Raw genomic sequence first — 15,493 nt, 5'->3', positions numbered from 1 at the left:
GAGACAATTAACTCCAGCGAGTCTTCTTCTTTCTCATAACAACACAGAGACTTACTAATTATGAAAGCTTGGCCTTAGCTTAGGCTTGTCCCAATAGTTCCTATAACTTAAATTAACCCATTTTTAAAAAATTATTCTATGTTCTACCATGTAGCTTTTATCTCTCTCCCATTTTGTACCGCCTGTTTGCATGTCTGGCTGGCAACTCCAACTTTCCTATTCCCAGAGTCCTCTCTGTCCCCAGAAGTCCCGCCTAGCCTTTTCCTGCCTAGCTGTTGGCCATTCGGCTCTTTATTAAGCCAGTTACAGTGACACATCTCATACAGTGAGTAACCCACAATAGTTAAGCTTGTCAGAAGAGGCTCTTTGGGGTCCTGAAGTGAGATTCAAGCTTAACAGAGGGGCACACACATCTAAGCAGTCCAGCTCACGTGCTCCTGCCCACCATTCACCCAGATTGGGCTCCAATCCTGTAAGGTGACCTGACTAGATAGAGCTGTATGAAACCTCTATCTGGGAGACAAATTCCGCCTCAAGTTGAGGCCCTTTCCCTTTCCCATCAGGAGTTTCCTGCGGGAAATTCCCATTTCTTTGAGGCGGGGGAGGGCGTCCATTGTTTCAATAGTCTACGAGTGAGATACACACACACACACACACACACACACCCCTCTTTAGAATACCCCTATTTCTGCCAGGTCTGTTGAATAGGTGCAAGGATACAGTCAGAGCTGTGTTTTAATTGGGTAGCCTGTGTTTCAGGAAAAGGGAGGGAAGGGTTGGGGGTGTTCCTCAGCGATAGGGCACTTACAGAGCACGTGAGGGACCCTGGGTACACTCTTCAGTACCTAAGAGTTCGAAGAGACGGAGGGGGGGGGGGCTCGGGAGTAGCATAGAGAATAGAGGGGACTGTTAACTTCAAAAGAATGAGTTGGAAAAAACGTCTCAGGTAGATTGTGTAAGGAATGACTAACCAGGACTGGGAAGGAAACCTTGGAGGAGTATCATCACCAAGGATTCAAATGTTTTTCAGACCTGGATTATAAATCTAACACCCACGGGCTGTGGATGAATCAGCTGACAGGTTGATGACTTGATGATGGCTTCTGGGAGAGGAACACCTTGGCTGTTCATAGAATCTGAGTCTCGGTGTTCTTATCTATGCATTGATCATAGCTGAGTCATTAGGTGAGGCAAAGGGCAAAAGGTAGCAAATGTTTTGCAGATATAACAAAATATAACAAAACTGTTGATTTACAATTTAGGTAATGGATATTTAAGTGTTGACTCCCTTCCTTCCCCCCAACCCTCTCTCCCTCCTCCCTTACTTCCACAAGCAAAGTTTATTTATTTATTTTTTTAAATAGGCAAGAAAATGAAATCATAGTGAAGGAAGCAGAGAGGGTCACCCAACCAAAACTAGTAATGAATGAAAGAGCCGAAGGAAACTAGATACTCGACTGGAGCTAATTAACAACATTTTAAAAGAAATTTGAGGGGAATTATCCTGTGTGGGTAGATAAAGCTGCCCCCAAAGCCATAGGTTATCAGAACTTCCAGTGCCAGCCATGAACTCCTGTACACATTGTTGGCTAGGGAGGCTCCTGAAACCACGAAAACAGTATGAGCAATTGCCACTGCTCTTGGTTGCCTACCAGAAATAATCCTCTTGGACACTGTAAAGATTTGTCACTCAAATTGGTTTAATAAAATGCTGATTGGCCAGTAGCCAAGCAGGAAGTATAGGTGGAGTGACCAAACTAAGCATGATGGAAAGGAGAAAGGTGGGCGGAGTCAGAGGGTCACCAGCCAGATGCAGACGGAGCAGGAGATGAATGCGCCACGCTAATAAAGGTGCTGGTGCTGCCATGGGGCAGACCTTATGTAAGGAATATGGGTTAACTTAAAATGTAAGAGCTAGTTAGTAACAAGCCTGAGCTATTGGCCAAGCATTTATAATTAATACAAGCCTCTGTGTGTTAATTTGGGACGTGGCTGCCCGGTATTTGGGAACAGGCGGTAGGGACAGGAAATGTCTGTTTATAGTAAGACTCTCAAGTCATCACATATGTTGCTCGCAGAACATGGAGAAATCCAACTGGAACTGGGCTGGAAGCTCCCTCTCAGTCAGCCCTCACAAGGCATTATGCTGCTGGAGGAGGATTGTCATCAACAGCCATACTCAGCCATAGACGTGTGTGCAACAATACCAGGGAACAGCCTCTTGGTGCAGTCCTGCCCACTCTATTATGGGGATAACCAACCACATTCTCATTAGTTGAGGCCTGGTCTATAGGAAGAAATTTACTTCTGGTGTTTTAAACCTGGTCAAAAGCCTGAGGTAGGAGAGACCATAGACCCTAGTAGGAAAGCTACTTCTGATGTTTTGATAAGTGGACATGATGTGCCTTTCAAAACACCTTCTAAATGACTGTGTACCTGCCCGTTATGGCGGCCGTCAGCTTTGGTCGAGAAGGTTCTTTTGGCAGAAGTCAACGGTGAGTGCAGAGACTCACAGATAGTCAAAGTTCAGAGAAGACTTGCCCAGTCATAAACAGGACATCAGTGTCACCCATCCCCTCCAAGGTTCAGGGGACATTGTAGAAGGTGATAGAAAGCCAGAGGAGCTGGACATGATGGGGAATGCCTTTAATCCCCACGCAGAGGCCGGCCTCGTCTACAAATCAAGTTCCAGGACAGCCAGGGCTTTAGACAGAGAAACTCTGTCTCAAAAACAACAGCAACAAAACAAAGGAAAAGAAAAAGAAAAAGAAAAGAAAGCTTCAGGAAAGGGGAGGGCCATGTGGAACGCTCCTTGAGTAGTTGTTGCATTTGGGAACTGACTTTTGCAGAAGATGGGGCCAGTCAGCACTGTCATGGAGAGAGCAGGGCCTTTGGGGCCCTACTCCTCCTTGAGGATTGATATTCAGATAGCATCTGAGCCAATGGCTGAGACTTTCTAGTCTTTCTGTGACCCACTTACTTTGATGTTCCCACCATCGCATTGAAAAATGTCTTGATTTATAATTCCCTTTGTTTGTTTTGTTCCTATAAAACTTCATGGGTCTGTTACCACATTAGAACATGGAAAATGTGGGGTAACCTAAATCTGTGTCCTAAATATGTTCACTTATATTTGGCTCCAGAATAAACTCTCTCTTATCCCCTCTGAGATGAGAATTGTGTTTTTAGGTTGACAAGAGTCACTATTTAATGAATTTAGATGTGCCGTGGTGGTGCATGCCTTTAATTCCAGTAATTTAATGCCAGTACTTGGAGAGAGAGATGTAGGTAGAGTCCTGTGAGTTGAAGGCAGTCTGGCCTACTAAGCAAATTCCAGGCCATCCAAGGCTACCTAGTGAGACCCTGTCTCAATAAACAAATACATAAATATAAAACATATATTTAGCATGCATAAGGCACTAGATTTGATGCCCCAGCATGCTCTCCCACAAACAAAGCAATTCAAAGAGGATGGCATCCTGAAGGTAGTACTAAACACTGAGCGCTCTAAGCTATCAGAAAGCTAGAAATTAAAGCTTATACACTTCAAAAATTTATTCAGGAACTGGGAAGAAGAGGAATGACGGGATTCCTTGCTTCTCTAACATGTTGTAAGACTAAGTTTGACCCATAAACACACACACACACACACACACACACACACACACACACACACATTTACACACAAATCAGCAATCATTTTCTCTGACCATATGCTCCTCATACCATGTTACTGCATGTGAAAAATGAATTGAACAAATCTGTTACTGGCTTAGTAGGAAAGAAAAAAACATTATATAAATACAGTATTTGTTTTTGTTGTAGTTTATCACAAATAGTTTCATTTATCTGATAACTGCAGAATCACGGAATAGAGAAAGTGTCTCAGGAGCAAAAGAGGAAGTACTTAATTGGCTGGAGACACCAGCAGAGGCTTCATGTACATTTGGAGTGGAAGGGACCAGGGAGGGTATTCCTGGAAAGAGAACAGAGGAAGGCAGGTGTGGTGTTTCAGGACTGAGTACCTGACACTGATAAGACTTGAGGAGAGAGTGTCCATGGGGAGTGTCAGAAGGTGAAAACTGTAAGAAGTGTGAGGATTGCAGCCATAACTGGGGGGCAGAGCCTAGGTTTAGTGTGCACAAAGCCTTGGGTTCTTCAGCAGGAGTGTGGGAGAGCCTGAGAAGCGGAATTGACTGAAGATGAAGGCTTTAAGGGGAATTCGGAGAGGCGGTAATTCCAGAGTTCAGAGCTGCTGTGTGGCTGGCCTGGAACTCTCTATGTACATCAGGCTAGCCTCCAAGTCATAGAGCTCTGCCAGCCTCTGCTTCCCGAGTGCCACCAAACCTGGCTCACAGTTGCATTTTTGAAACATCATCTAGTAAGACCTGAAACTTTGAAACTGGTAGAAGACACTTCAAGCTATAGGAGCCTGGATGTGTAGCTCAGCAGCAAGTGTGTGGAAATAACAATGGCTAGGCATGTTGCTCAGTGGTAGACTGGCTAATACATGCCACATGTTCCAAGGCACGGGTGTGGGAAGGTATAGTTGCTATGCCTTTAACCAGTCCTGTGTTTGAGCTTTGATGACCTACATAAGTTCCTGGCCAGCAGGAGTTACATAGTGAGACCTTGTGTCTTGGGCAAAGGGTACAGAAATAATGTCCAGAGTAATCTACTCAGTTGGCTGTTTTGGAGGAAAATTGGGAGGTGAAATGAGGAAGGCTTCTTTTCTCTCTCCTCCCTATCTTTCCCCTAATCTTTTATTTATTCTGTCTTCCTTTCAGTCCTCAGTCTAATATTTTTTGTTTACTGTGGGTTTTTTTTTTTTTTTGGTGGGGGAACGGGGAGACCCTTCTCGCTCTGTAGTTTTGGCTGGCCTGGAACTCATTATGTAGACCAAGTTAACCTTGGAGGCAGAGACGGCGGATCCCCCGTCTCTGCTTCTGAAATGTTTCAGTTAAAGGCAGATGCTACCACACCTGTTCCCTAGTCCTTTAGTGATCTGTGCTTTTCACTGATGTCCTCTGTAAAGTCCTCTCCTGTCCACATGAAAGAGTTTATCTGAAAAGAAGATGGAGATTCAGATGGGTTCCCAGAAGAGGAAATGGCTTCTAGGTTAAAAAAGGCCTGCAGTCCAACCATTACCTCACTCAGGAAGCAGAGGCTGGAGGATTAAGAGCTCAAGGAGATTCTTCACCAACAGTTCAAGGTCAGCCAGGGCCATAAAAGACCGAGTCTATAAACTTAAGTCTGATGAGCTGGCGCAGGCAGAATGATCTGAGTTTGAGGTGAGTTCCAGGCCAACACTGGCTACAGAGGAAGACTCTAACTTAAAAATTAAACAACAGAGAAGAGAGCTCAGTTGGTGTTGGTCCTGTGAGGGGCACAGCTGACATCCTGTGCAGTGACTTCCTTAAACTGCTGAAGCCCGCAGCAGCCCCAGAGGAGGGCGGGACAGCCGGATTCGCTCCTAAACTATGGCTTTATATGGTGTCTAGTTTTAGTACCCTCACTAATCAGCTACACTCAGACATCCCTCCCTTCTACACTCAAATGCCCCTTCCCACTAACGTCTCTAAAAGTAAGGAATCTCCTAGGTTCTGGGGGTTGTTATTGGGTCTCCTAGCCCAGCTTCCACAACTTTAAGTAGCCCGCATTGCTAAAGGATACTTCCCCTTTAAACGCATCTCAGGCATCTCTCTATCAGACCTGGAAAGAATGTGTTATTTAAAAATTTGGAATGCTTGCCTAACATGCACAAGTGTTGGGTTCTGTCCCTAGCACCGCTTAAACCAGGTGTGGTGATACTTGACTGTAATCCCTGCACTTAGGAGGTGGAGACGAGAGGCCCAAAGTTCAAGGCCATACTTGGCTATATAGGAAGTTTAAGGCCAGCCTAGGCTACATAAAAACCTTGTCTCCAAAAACCTAACAATAAAAATGGGCTGAAGGCTGTCTGGACCTAAGCAGCATCCATCTATGCTACAGGTTGTGAACTTCCTCTTCCAGTTTACAGCTATTTCTCCAGCCAGGACTTTGGGTTGGAGAATTTGGCACTTTGCGGTGGCTTGGCTCCGGGCAGAATGACGGATGTTGTTTGCAGCGATGGTGTGGGGAAGAAAGTTCTCATAAAATGCAGCGTGGATGACATCACTGAGGACTTGAAGAAACTGGGACCCACTGGAACAAACTTGTTCTTAAGAAGTGGTATGCAATTTTGAAGGCCTGTGAGTCCCTGGGACACTGTGACTCTGGGAGTCTACGAAACCCATGATGGGATGAGCCTGGGGCTTAATTACTAATAGGCCTCCTTCTCCTCCTCTGCTGCCACCTCCCACCCTCTCCTGTCATGCCCCTGGGATGCCTGCTTTGAGTGATTCACATGAATCACAACTTAGATGCTAAAAGCAACAAAAATGTACCTATGAATAAAGAGAAGAAATAACAATGGGTAGGAAAGTTGCTCAGTGGTAGACTGGCTATTACATACCACATGTTCCAAGGCTGTGGCTTCCATCAGTATTGGAAGAGGAAAGAAAGGAAGGGAAAAATGTTGGAAAAAAAACCCAACCACTTAGTTTCTTATCTCAAAGGTTTAATCTGTAGTCATGTGTTAGTGACCATGGCCAGGGCGAATAGGTTCAGGTTGCCCCAAATACCATGTTCCAATGTGGTATGAAAGCTTTTATAATAAAAAACAGAATAAAAGAAAAGAAAAAATCATGAATCAAGGTACCTCCCACCCCAAAGACAGGGCTTCTCTGTGTAGCCCTGGCTGTCTTGGAAAGTTCTCTATAGACTAGGCTGGCATCCAATTCAGAGATCCACCTGCCTCTGCTCAAGTGCTGGGATTTAAGACACTGTTAGGACGTAACTGAATTAGTAGTGCCTATCTAGCATAGTCCAACTCTGGGTACCATCCCCAGCACCACATAAAACTGGTCTTTGTGGAACATACAGTCCTGTCACTGGGGAGCTGGGCCAGGAGGATAGAGCTTCAAGGTCATCCTCTACAAAGTGAGTTCAAGGCTGGCCTGGCCACAGGAGACCCTGTTTTAAAAATAAAAAGTAAGGGGAGAGGAGATCTCACTCAGTAGTTAAGAATTCTGGCTGCTCTTCTATAGGCTCCAGATTTAATTCCTAGTACCTACATGGCAGCTCACAACTGTCTATAATTTCATTTCCAGTTCCCTCTCTGGCCTCCTCAGGCACCAGGCACACGTGTGATACACAGTCATACATGTAAGCAAAAAATCCATTAATGTATAAACATTTAAAAAGTAAGCAATCGAGCACACTGGTGGACAAGGCAGGAAGGTGGGTTGTGTAATGTGGGAATCTCTGCTACAGATCTCAGATGTTATCGGATGATATTCAGTCTTCAGGTTGGTGGAAATTAGGAGCTATTGTTTGTGCATTCCAGAAAGATTACCTGATAGTCAAAAGGATGGATGCTAGCTAGGTGGTGGCGTATGCCTCTAATCGAGAGGCAGAGGCAGGCAGATCTCTGTGAGTTCTGGGCCTGGTTTACAAAGTGAGTTCCAGGATGTCCAGGGCTGTTACACCGAGAAACCCTGAAGGATGGATGTTGGGTCAAGCACAGAGGAGCAATGAATGGTTATGTTGACTTTGTAATGCAGGGACACCTTTTTTTTTCCCTCCTTGGAACGTCAGCTCACCAAAGAAAGTTCTATAGTCAGTCCTCAGCGGCAGGGGTTTCTTGGGCTGAGGTTTATATAGCTCAGTGGGTAGCATGTCACCTAGCTTGCACAAGGCCCCTGGTCCTCAGCACCACATAAATGGTTTGGTGCCTGTAATTGCAGTACTTGGGAGGGAGGTGGAGGCAGGAGGATCAGGAGTTCAAGGCCATGCTCAGCTCCATAATAAGTTTGAGAACAGTCAAGGCTACATGAGACCCTGTCTTGAAAAAGCAAAAGAACTGAGGGCAGAGAGATGACTAATTGGTTAAGAGTACTTCCTACTCTTCCAGAGGACCTGAGTTTGGTTCCCAGCTCCCTTGTCCCAGTGCTAACAACTTCCGGGAACTCCATCCAGCTCCAGGGGATCTTCTCACCTTAACAACTATACCCCCCTATGTGACATACACTTATGCACATACATTTTTTTTAACATGGCAACTACATTTTATTTATTTATTTTTCTATTATCAGCTTGATACAATATAAATTCTTTTTCTTTTCTTTTCTTTTTTTTTTAGCTGAGGATCGAACCCAGGGCCTTGTGCTTGCTAGGCAAAGTGCTCTACCACTGAGCTAAATCCCCAACCCACAGTGTAAATTCTTATCCTAATAGTGAAATGTTTCATTGAGGCTTGCCCAGTAATTGAGTAAAACCAAAACTTATTATAAGCCACAGTCATCCTAGGGTCCCCCCTGCTATATATATAGTCTCCATGGTTCTGTGGGTTGCAGTCTGATTGTTCTTTGCTTTATATCTAGTATCCACTTATGAGTGAGTACATACCATGCTTGTCCTTCTGGGTTTGGGTTTCCTCACTCAGGATGATATTTTCTAGTTCCATCCATTTGCCTGCAAATTTCATGATGTCATTGTTTTTTTCTGCTGAGTAGTACTCCATTGTGTATATGTACCACATTTTCTTAATCCATTCTTCAGTTGATGGGCATCTAGGTTGTTTCCAGGTTCTGGCTATTATGAATAATGCTGCTATGAACATAGTTGAGCATGTATCTTTGTGGTATGATTGAGCATTCCTTGGGTATATGCTTAAGAGTGGTATGGCTGGGTCTTGAGGTAAATCGATTCCCAATTTTCTGAGAAACCGCCATACTGATTTCCACAGTGGTTGTACAAGTTTGCACTCCCACCAACAGTGGAGGAGTGTTTCCTTTGCTCCCCATCCTCTCCAACATTGAATGTCATTAGTGTTTTTAAGGTGGTGTCTCAGAGTCATTTCAATTTGCATTTCTCTGATGATTGAGGATGTTGAGCATTTCCTTAAATGTCTTTCAGCCATTTGTGATTCTTCTTTTGAGAGTTCTCTGTTTAGCTCTTTAGCCCATTTTTAATTGTATTGTTCAGTATTTTGATGTCTAGTTTCTTGAGTTCTTTATATACTTTGGAGATCAGTCCTCTGTCAGATGTGGGGTTGGTGAAGATCTTTTCCCATTATGGAGGCTATTTTTTTTTTTTTTTTTTTTGTCTTCTTGACTGTGTCTTTTGCCCTACAAAAGCTTCTCAGTTTCAAGAGGTTCCATTTATTAATTGTTGTGCTCAGTGTCTGTGCTGCTGGTGTTATATTTAGAAAGTGATCTCCAGTGCCAATGTGTTCAAGAGTACTTCCTACTTTCTCTTCTATCAAGTTCAGTGTAACTGGATTTATGTTGAAGTCTTTGATCCACTTGGACTTGAGTTTTGTGCATGGAGACAGATATGGCTGTATTTGTAGTCTTTTACATGTTGACATCCAGTTATGCCAGCACCATTTGTTGAAGACTCTTTCTTCCTTCCTTCCCTCCCTCCTTCCCTCCTTCCTTCCTTCCTTCCTTCCTTCCTTCCTTCCTTCCCTCCCTCCCTCCCTCCCTCCCTCCCTCCCTCCTTCCTTCCTTCCTTCCTTCCTTCCCTCTCTTTCTTCCTCCCTCCCTTCCTTCCTTCCTTCCTTCCTTCCTTCCTTCCTTCCTTCCTTCCTTTCTTTTTCTTTTTTTCCCTGAGACAAGATTTTATTGTGTAGCTTTGTGCCTTTCCTGGAACTTGCTTTGGAGACCAGGCTGGCCTCAAACTCACAGAGATCTGCCTGCCTCTGCCTCCAGAGTGCTGGGATTAAAGGTGTGCACCACCACTGCCCGGCCTCCAAGGCATTTTGTATTATTTGTGGCTATCGTAAAGGGTGATGTTTCTCTGATGTTTTAAAATCAAAAAAATTTTTAAAAAATCTATTTGCTTTTTTGAGACTGAGTTTTTCTGTGTAGCCCTGGCTCTCCTGGAACTCACTATGATGGCCAGGCTGGCCTCAAACTCAGAGATCCCCCTTCATCTGACTCTCAAGCGTTGGGATTAAAGGCTTGTGCTACTAATGTCTTGGCAAAATTCTATTTTCTTATTTAGGCTAGTTTTCACATGGACTAAAGGAGCCATCAGCTGTGGGGGGACCCAAACCAGCTTGACCACACAGCTGCCATGATAGGCTTAGGGGCCCAGACACAGCTGCCATTACTGGCAGACCATACATGTATCCAGGAAAAGCCATAAGCTGACATCACCCAGACCACCCAGGGATCCACCTTGAGATGGGCCAGCATCTGAGGGGAAGTACCTGATATCCCAAACATTCCAACCATTAGACAAGATTTCCAGATATCCCTGAGCCTAGCACATACCTATTTCCCCTTTTGGCCAAGATATCCCTAGACAAATGTCAGCCAATCAGGGTCCTGAACCCTGGAAATCCCCTCACCCAACCCCCGCTATGATACCCCCACCCCTCAGAGCTCAGGGCTCTCTGATCTTACTGCTGTGTTGGACAGACAGAGAGACCAAGCTCAAGCTTGAATAAAGGCTCTTTGCTTTTATATATGGGATTCAGATTCTGTGGTGGTCTTTTGTGGGTGATCTGGGCATAACCATACTCTCCAAATACCCAAGACTCTGCTCCCATGCCTTCCCCACCAGGATGGAGTATACTCTCAAGCTGTGAGTCACAATAAATCCCTCCTTTGAGCTGCTTTTGACAAGTGTTCTGTCATTGTGAGAACAATAGCCAATGTGACAGGCAGCAGGAACCACAGGAAATAGAGAAGAAAGCTGGGGATGGTGGCTCTCTCTTATAATCCCTGTACTCAATCTACGTTGTCAACTTGGGGCCAGGTCTACCTAGCAAGACCTACTCTGTCTCAAACACCAAAGTTTGTATCGTCTGCACCACCCTGTTATTATGTCGTATTTCTTTCTCTCTCGTTTGCTCCCTCTTTCTTTTTGTTGAAGCAGGTCTCGGCCTGTAGCCTATGGCAGCCTTAAACTCCTATAGTCCTCCCTGTAGTCCTCCAGCAGCAGCCTCTGGAGTGCTGGCTCACAGGTGTGCACTACTGTGACTGCCCAAACCACACCAGTTTTTTAAAATTTATTATTTATTTATTTATTTATTTATTTATTTATTTATTTATTTGCAGGGTCTCATGTAGCCTACACCAGTAGGCTGGTTTGGGAGGAGATTTTTAATTTTTTTACTTTAAATGTATGGGTATTTTGATTACATGTTTGTCTGTGTACCACATGCATATTTGGTATTCAGGGAGGCCAGGAGATGGCATTGGATCCCCTGGGACTGGAGTTACAGGTGGTTGTGAGCAGCTGTGTGGGAGTTGGGCATCCATCCTGGGCCCTCTGCAAGAGCAGTCAGTGCTCTTAATTGCTGAGCCATCTCTCCAAAGTGGTATTTACTTGTTTATTTATCTATTTTAGTTCTTATTTGGGTGTGTACATGGGTGTATATGTGCATATGTGCATGCATGGGGTGGCCACTCATCTAAATGCATATGGATAAGCTACAGCTCAACTTCAGGCATGTTCTTCTGTGCTCTCAATTTTGTGGTTCGAGACTGGATCTCTCACTGAACTTGGAGCTTGATGTTTTAGCTAAACAGGCTTCCCAGCATCCCCTGGGATCCACCTGTTACTGCCGGTAGTGGTTTGAATAAAAATGGTCCTCATAGACCCGTGGGGAGTTGCACTCTGAAGAGGTGTGGCCTTGTTGGAGGTAGTGTGTCACTAGGGGTGGGTTTTGAGGTCTCAAACCTCTTCCTGTTGCCTCAGGATCTAGATATAGAACTCTCAGTTCCTTCTCCAGAACTATGCCTGCCTGCCTGCCACCATGCTTCCTGTCATGATCATAAGGGACTAAACCTCTTAAGCCAGCTACAATTTAATGGTTTCCTTTGTAAGAGTTACCACGCTCATGGTACCTCTTCACAGCAATAGAAACCCCAAAGACACTGCCTCCCCAGAACTGAGATTATAGCTGTGCCCTGCTGGCTTTTCATAGAGGTGCTGAGAAGTCAGGCTCAGATCCTTGTGTAACAAACACTTTACACATTGAGCCAACTTCCCGGTCCCCTGTCATACCATTTTGCAAGAAATTACCACAGGGGGAAATTGGGCAAAAGGTACTTGGGATCACTCTGTAGTGTTTCTTTTTTTAAATGTGTGATAGTCTTACACTTGCCGGTAAATCTACAGTTAGCTCAAAACATTCAGTTAAAAAAGAAACCCAAACCAAAAACAACAGACTAAGCCTGACTGCTTTAGCTTCTTGGCAGTATCTTGAATGGTCTAGCAGCCTTTTTTTTTCTCCCCTCTCTCTCTGAAGTCCAGGAAGCATGTCAGTTCACCACAGGTGTTTCTGAGGAGACTCTAAATGTGTCAAAGGGACTTGCTATTTGCCAATGTGTGAGCAAAGTCATGCTAATATTTCCTTAGCAAATTACCATGTAAGTGATTATTATTATTATTTAATTTTAGTGGATTTTTTTTTTTTTTGAGATAAGGTCTCACTATGTAGATCTGGCTGTCTTGGAACTCACTATATAGACCAGACTGGCTTTGAACTCACAGAGATCTACCTGTCTTTGCTGGGGTCAAAGGTGTGCACCACTGCCCACCCCTGGCCAGTTTAAGTGGTTAAATTGGGCACTGGGACCTAAGTCAATCACGGCATGATTACCCATGGGGGAATCTAGGAGAGCTAGAATTAAGTTTTCTTTTGTGAGGGGCTGGAGAGATGGCTCAGTGGTTAAGAGCACTGACAGCTAATCCAGAGGACCTACATTCAATTCCTAGCACCCACATGGCAGCTCACAAGGGCTTGTAACTCCAGTTTCAAGGGATCCAACACTCTCTTCTTGTCTTCTCTGTCATCAGGTGCACAGACATACATGCAGGCAAAACACCAATGTCTATAAAATTTAAAAAAAAATTAAAATGAAAAAATGTTTTGTGTTCCCCAAAACTTGAGAGGAGGAGGGCAGAGCTTGCCACACAAGAAAAACTAAGCTTTAGGACGTCTGAGAAGATGCCAAGTTCTTACGGAGGCACTAGACAGACAGACCTGACACTGGCCCTCACTCAGTGGTCTGAACTTTCTTTCCTTCTTCTGGAAAGCCGGTCAAAGAGAACCTGCCATGCTAAGGGAATGCATTCAGCAAACACTGGTTCTTTCCCATGTGTATTTCTCAAGCAGCAAAGTAGCTTCTAGGTTGAAAGGCTGTGTTCCTGCTGCCTGGCTGCAGGGTTCAGTTAGCACCAACTGGCAGGGACTCAATCGAACTGAAAGGTGGCTCTATAATTCACTCGTGTGGCTTAGGTTTAGACAAACGCGGAAACAAGTTGAAATCAACCGTGCCTTACATCTGATAACTATCTCACATTTCATGTTTATTTTTTTCTTCTTTTCTTTCTTTCTTTCTTTTTTCCAAGACAGGGTTTCTTTGTGTAGCTCCGGCTGTCCTGGAACTTGCTATGTAGTTCAGACTGGCCTCAAACTCACAGAGATCCACCTGTCTCTCTGCCTTCCGGGATTAAAGGCTAGCGCTGCCATCGCCATGGCCTAGCTAGGTTTATTTCTTTAATCAGGGCCAGTGGTGGGTGGGGAACCTGCTGGGTTTCCTTGGCTGGAGAGAGATGGCCCAGCACTGGAGAGTGCTTGCTGCTCTTGTAGAGGTCAGTTCCCAGCACCCATGTCGGGTGACTCACAACTACTTGCAACCACATCTCCAGTTCCAGGGGATCAGACACACCTCTAGCTTCCATGGACTTTTACACACACACACACACACACACACACACACACACACACACACCAAAAAGCCCACTCCCCCATTCCCTTTGCCCCAAACAAAACAAAATATCTAGGAGTATTGAGAATATTTTAGTTGATATTAGCAATATATATATATATATATATATATATATATATATATATATATATATATATATATATATATATATATATATATTTTAAACACATGGAAAAGCCTTTTTTCCTAATTTCTAAAAGATGCATGGTTATACAAGGCCATTTTTTGCAAGTATATTACATTCTTTGAGTATATTGTGCTACTTCTATCCACTACCCTCCCCTTTATTTCTTTTTTAAGAATTTAAGTTTGTTGACAGTTTCATACATGCGTATGGTGCATTCTGATTGCTCTCCTCCTACCCTCTCTTATCTCTCTCCTGCCGTCTTAATTTGGGCACAGTGGCTGTGCCTTAATCTACTGCTATCTCAGCTAGCAATTGCAACTAGAGAAGCATCTCTAGTGGTGGCCTGGCCACTCAGGCTGCAGCCTAGCAGGAATTCTGCTCCCGCAGGCACTGGCCTTGTTGCTACCCCACTAAAGGTAGCTTTAACTAAATCTCTATCATTCTAATTATGAATAAGACTTGAGAGTCAGAGGTTGGGGTGAAAACCTTTGAGCTCAGAGAGGCTGAGTGGCAGTTAGCTAACCCTATCTCCTAGCCACCCCCTCCCCCCACGGAAGACCTGTGCTTCCACTTTGCCAAACCAGAAAAAGCTGCACCACTCTAAACTCCCCCCTACCACTTCCTGTGTCTCTCTATCTCCCAGATGCCCTCTAAAGCTCTATGGTTACTTTCTGTCAACTGGTTGCTAACACAGCCTCCTGACCCAAGGTTAATTTTATTTAATTAACACAAATGCAAACTCAGGGTTCACAGTGTGATTGAATATCCCCAAACTTTCTCGTAATTCAACCCTTTCACCTGGGTCCTAGATTCATGACTTCTGTTGTGTGACCTATTTATTTTAATCACTGCCATCTCTGTGACCACTGGATGTGGACTATCCTTTGGAACCTCGTGGGCTCACCAGTGGGTACAAACTTGAAGGCAATGACTCCCTCTTCCCCTGACTCTGTCTGTAGGAAATAGTTCACCAGTGAGGGATGGGGCTCCCTAAGCTTCTCCCTCATCCTTGCTTGGCTATGGATGAGCCCATTCTGGGGCAGACCTGGTGCAGTCATCTGTAGCTGCTGAGAGCTCATATGGTCAAGAAGATGGCATTTTGTAGCCCTTGTCCCGGTCTTCTGGTTCTTACAGTAATTCTACCCCCTTCTTCCATAGTGTTCCTTAAACCTTGGAAGGTATGCTATAAATGTTTTGTTTATGGCTGGCTGCTCATCCATGCACAGCAGCTGTTCATTTCTGCCTTCACTTTAGTTTACTGGAGAGAGAGGCTTCTCTGATGATGGCTGAGAGTGTTGTCTTTGGGTATAAACACATGTATTTAGAAGGTGGGTTCAACATTATGTCAGTTTAGCTACACAATAGAATTAAGTCCCCTATCCCAGATCCTATGAGCTCCCTCATCATGAACTTTTGAGTGAATTTACAGTACAGTGGAGAGAGGTTGGTGTAAGCAGAGTTCTTTTGTTGGGACCACTGGCTCCAAGATAACCATACAGAGACTTATTATTAATTATAAATGATTGGCTGATAG

Source organism: Onychomys torridus, chromosome 6 (assembly GCF_903995425.1).
Source record: "Onychomys torridus chromosome 6, mOncTor1.1, whole genome shotgun sequence".
NCBI lineage: Eukaryota > Metazoa > Chordata > Mammalia > Rodentia > Cricetidae > Onychomys > Onychomys torridus.
This window is presented reverse-complemented; position numbering follows the sequence as displayed.